Here is a 6,000-nt window from a genome sequence, read left to right on the forward strand (position 1 = left end):
TCTCGGAGTAGCCACCACTACAATCAATACCTTGCAATCACTGTCCTCAGACACGCTTGGAACATACGTCGTGTGAATAGCTTGTATCATAACACACACAGATGTGCTGGTGGCGACTGTCGGTGGCGCTGCCTATCTCGGAGTAGCCACCACTACAATCAATACCTTGCAATCACTGTCCTCAGACACGCTTGGAACATACGTCGTGTGAATAGCTTGTATCATAACACACACAGATGTGCTGGTGGCGACTGTCGGTGGCGCTGCCTATCTCGGAGTAGCCACCACTACAATCAATACCTTGCAATCACTGTCCTCAGACACGCTTGGAACATACGTCGTGTGAATAGCTTGTATCATAACACACACATAGATGTGCTGGTGGCGACTGTCGGTGGCGCTGCCTATCTCGGAGTAGCCACCACTACAATCAATACCTTGCAATCACTGTCCTCAGACACGCTTGGAACATACGTCGTGTGAACAGCTTGTATCATAACACACACATAGATGTGCTGGTGGCGACTGTCGGTGGCGCTGCATATCTCGGAGTAGCCACCACTACAATCAATACCTTGCAATCACTGTCCTCAGACACGCTTGGAACATACGTCGTGTGAATAGCTTGTATCATAACACACACATAGATGTGCTGGTGGCGACTGTCGGTGGCGCTGCCTATCTCGGAGTAGCCACCACTACAATCAATACCTTGCAATCACTGTCCTCAGACACGCTTGGAACATACGTCGTGTGTATAGCTTGTATCATAACACACACAGATGTGCTGGTGGCGACTGTCGGTGGCGCTGCCTATCTCGGAGTAGCCACCACTACAATCAATACCTTGCAATCACTGTCCTCAGACACGCTTGGAACATACGTCGTGTGAATAGCTTGTATCATAACACACACATAGATGTGCTGGTGGCGACTGTCGGTGGCGCTGCCTATCTCGGAGTAGCCACCACTACAATCAATACCTTGCAATCACTGTCCTCAGACACGCTTGGAACATACGTCGTGTGAATAGCTTGTATCATAACACACACACAGATGTGCTGGTGGCGACTGTCGGTGGCGCTGCCTATCTCGGAGTAGCCACCACTACAATCAATACCTTGCAATCACTGTCCTCAGACACGCTTGGAACATACGTCGTGTGAATAGCTTGTATCATAACACACACATAGATGTGCTGGTGGCGACTGTCGGTGGCGCTGCCTATCTCGGAGTAGCCACCACTACAATCAATACCTTGCAATCACTGTCCTCAGACACGCTTGGAACATACGTCGTGTGAATAGCTTGTATCATAACACACACACAGATGTGCTGGTGGCGACTGTCGGTGGCGCTGCCTATCTCGGAGTAGCCACCACTACAATCAATACCTTGCAATCACTGTCCTCAGACACCACACACAAAGAGACACAACACAACACTTGACAGATAACACACACAAAGATATGCTCCCCCGGTCAAGTAATCAGTCAGTCTCGCTTTATGTTATGTGAAAAAGCTCACATCAAATTATTAGGAGTTTAAATACCCCCACCGTACCAAACCTGCAAAATTTCCATTTACCTGGTTGGGTTCTCTCTAAAACATTACCTCCCAATTGTCAAGTTTTTTTTATTTCTTTAAAGCAGTAATTTTAATGAGTAGCCAACTTAGTTTGAAGGTAATAAAGTATGATTCTTATTGAAATGTGAATAGCTTACTATGAAATAGAAGTTTGTCAAATTTCATTAAAATTTATCCATAAACAAGCAAACTACAAGAGTTTATTTGCCATCTGAAAGAAAACATGGATTTTTTTAAATGTACAGTTTTTTTTGTCTTTCTCCGTCACTACTAGGCGTCCAACGCTTTAGAATACTAAATTATTTTAAGCTCTACAAAGTCATTTAGAAAGAAATGGCATAACTCTATGTTTTGGGGTCAAAAATTGGAAAAATCAATTGTTTCCCAATGAAACCCTCCCCTATAAATCCCCGTTCCCATAGTCCAATCATGCTGGCTCGCGAAGTCGTTCGAACAAATGTAGGTTACATGTTTGCCAAAATGTTATCAAAATCAGATGATTTTCACTCCTGAAATTTGGCATGATGATAGCTCACATTCCCGATTAACATATAGGCATATTCTTATTTCAAAAATCCTTTCGGGCTCCGCCCCAGTGGCTCTGGAGTTTCCCATGTTAACCTTATGAGAAATGAAATTATTGAATCTTAACAGCTGTTTCAATTAAACAAGTTGGTTCTGTTCTGTGATGTTCAATAGCATTAAAGTTACAAAAATTACCAACAGGGTGCAGCACTATTATTTCTTTTACATTTATGACAACAGCTAATTTGCAACCAAAAGGTGAGTGAGCGTAGCGAACGAACTTCAACCTGGAGGAGAGTTAGCGTAGCGAACGAGCTCCAACCTAAAGGTGAGTGAGCGTAGCGAACAAACTTCAACCAGGACGTGATTGAGCCATGCGAACGAGATAATCTTGAAAATTAAGAAGTTAAACGGGGCAAAGCCCGCGGGTTACAGCTAGTACAGTTATAATATTCGCTGAAAATCTACTCACTTGCGATGTTGGTTACTGAAAGTAATTGGTAAAAGTTAGATTATTACTGGTCGGGTAGGTGAGTGGTTATGCTCGCCTTACAATCAAGAAGTAGCTGGCTCGATCCTGAGAAAAGTCAGTAGCTTTTTGATGGTTCTAAAATAGGCCCATCTGTCCTTGATCATTGGGCTTTTATTAAAAAGGTCCTGGCTAAACAGCTGATTTTAGTCAGTAACAAAGCTACGCAGATCATCTCACTCCTTTCTATACCCACTTTGCATTCGTATTGAGCATAAAATACACACCTAGGAGTGGCTATCTTAAAATGATAAGTTTAAATATTATACATTGATAGGATGGGGCTCAAGTTATAAGTATATAACGGAATTAAAGCGCGTACACTGACAATCAAAATAAAAGTGGCCAACGTTCATCTATATAATTAATACGCTACACGAAAGTTTGTCGGTTGAACTCCTCCGCCATTTCTTAACCGATTTTATCCATTGACGTCTCATTGGAAAGAGCGTGTCGCGTAGATTTGCAAACTGACCTTACATTTTTCAAAAAGTCCCTTGGGCTCTGCCCCAGTGGCTTTAAAAGTTCCCATGTTATCCTTATGAAGAACATAATTGTTTACATTTTGATCAGCTGTATAATTTTATTGCTGTTATTTACTTTTAAATTCAATGAAACACATTGAGTAGATTTATTTACTATTTGAGTTTGTGTAAACATAACCCCCAAGACGGATCATGTTAGTATGGTTGTATCCTAAAATTTGTGTATTTATCGTTGTTTTGTGTCGCTATGATGGATTGTGTTAGCATGATTGTAACTTAAATTTGTGCATTTATCGTTGTTTTGTGTAGCTATAATTTGTTTATTATTTGTTGTTTATTTCTTTTAAATGTCTCCGACGCAACGACAACGAAACATAGACAGGAGGCGCAATCGTGATAACGACCGCAACTACAGAACAGTGGCGCGTAATAGGCTTAACTCATCAGCTTAACAGTCTGAACATGAACCTGGACAACTTCAACTATTTGGTTACAAATGCGCCCTTACACTACCCCAAAACGACTTTTCGTTCTCAATTGGCCCTCTATTAATGACCTGTGTTGCCTGTACAGCGAGGCATTTTGAGAAGGAGAGAACCGTCCGGAATGCTTTAGGTTTATCAATAACGAAGATAAACAGGGTCTGAGTTACACAACGGTAATATTTGAGTTGACTCTTTTAAATTCATTGTAAATATGACTGTTATTCAATCTGAAATAACTCCTGTAATACTTTGTAATTGCTCGAATTCGAGCAACATGTACACTAGTAATGAATAATAATAATGAACTGAAGAAAATGTTATTGTTATAATTCCGGACGGTGCACTGTAGAGGTCGTGTTTTGTATACAATTTGTTTCTTGTCATTTTAGTAATTTGAATACTTGTTTAAACAAATAAAACTATCTAGTCATAAACAATAACTTGTCCCCTAGTTATATAAACAAACAGTAAAGTACAAATCATGAAATTAACCCTAAAATAATATAAACAAAATTTCATCGACACTAGCAATCAGTGTCACCACCATGAGACACGAAAAACGAGCTTTGAAATTCACAATGAGAAGTCTACTTGGATTGGTTAGTTTATGGAACACTCATAAGATAAACATTACTTGAAGCCATTTTAGCAACTCTATAATTTACATCTCATGCAACAACTTCAACACCGCCGCAGTGCATTTCTATAAGCCTCTGCGGATTCTCTGATCGCAAACAGAAGAGAAGGTCACTCGCTACGTAACCCAAAAGAAAGTAGTGCGCCATCGCACACGGAAGTGTAGGGAAAGTCCAGCTAGCAACAATGCCGCCTTTCCCTCATCACTGATAGCTTCTGGACGCTTCGACTCTTCTACTGGCTGCGTTAAACCGCCTATTGCATATATTCTGGGTATTGGACAACCAACTCATTGGCTAATGGGTTTTTGAGAAAAATAAAATACAGTACCACAATCCCCTGTTCCCCTATTTCCAATGTACAAAGAAAGAGTACTCTATCCCTAGTAAAAGTGGCAGCCAGTATCTCATTTGTCTCATTCAGTGCTACCTCCAGTTGTATTTGTAGAAGCTCCACACAGTTGATGCTTTTGCAAGGTTTGCCAGCTCAAACAACGAAGCGATGTTGCAGTTTTCTTTCGATTACAAGTGAAAAACGTGTTTAAATGTATATGAATCAATATTAAATATTTTATCTTATTGTCTCGAGAAATAATCGTATTTTATGTCAAATATACTAATCCTACACATCGCCAAAATTATCGTATAATTTTGCAAAATTTTGTGGGGAAGGAGCAAAAATATCGTACAAATACTTTAATTATGGTACACCTGGCAACACTGATTGGAACATTGGGAGTAAAGAACGAAACAATATTCAATCATTTTAATATTTTTAACTTCTTTTTTCCGAGATATGAACCTGTCTTGGAAATTTTGGCTCTAAAGTATTAGGGGATGGAAGACGTTATTTGAACTAATTCAATAATTTCTTCGAGTGGGGAGTTAATCATGAACCTAGTGATGTCGTAGGTTCCCATTATAATAATAATAGTCGCCAATAATATGTATATATATTTTGTATTACAGTGCATTCTTCTACAGTACCGGCTCACCCCCTGCTTGCTTGCTTTGCTGAATACGTTCCGAGTTGCAAACACAAGTTTAAAAGAGGCTGTCAACTTTTACATACCTTATAGTATATTTGTTTTCAAGCCTTACATAATTGTTCAGAAATCCAGACTATATTTTATTTCTAAAGATGGAAAGGACATTTCCTCTCTACGTCTTCATGCTGGTGCCAAAATAAAATTTAGTGTCATTTAAGGTCATACAAACAACATTTTATGATATTTTTCCTACAGTTACCTAACAATGTACATGTTCTATCACTGATTTGAGAAAGCAAAGTGGCCAATTCGCTCATCAGTGAGACAATGTTAACATTGTCTCACTCTAATTACTTTGTCTCACTCCAGATTTGCAACGTGAAGGCACGAAATAGCGAGCGCGTAACATGCAGGCAACGTCGTATGCGCGCGAAATACGTTGGCAGCACTGGCTGTAAATCAGCTGGTCAGCTATTGTACTGTTGTATTTGTCACTTCACATTAAATGTTATATTAAAAGTTCACTTCTGTGTAAAAATAGGTTATGTTTCTTCACCAATTTATTTGTTTTATGGTAATTGTAGGAAAAGTATAATGTGCAACTCGAGTTCAAAGTACAATTGCCTCACTCGAGAAACCATTCCTAGTAAGGATTTCTCTCGAGTGAGTCAATTGCTCACTTTTCTCACTAGTTGCACAAATAACTATTTTGAGTGTGTGAAGACGTCCACTTCATTGTTTGTCTGATTATGGTGACATTTTGAA

Source organism: Macrosteles quadrilineatus, unplaced genomic scaffold (assembly GCF_028750875.1).
Source record: "Macrosteles quadrilineatus isolate MER2022 unplaced genomic scaffold, UCM_ALF_1.0 Scaffold_3__2_contigs__length_128488019, whole genome shotgun sequence".
Lineage (NCBI taxonomy): Eukaryota > Metazoa > Arthropoda > Insecta > Hemiptera > Cicadellidae > Macrosteles > Macrosteles quadrilineatus.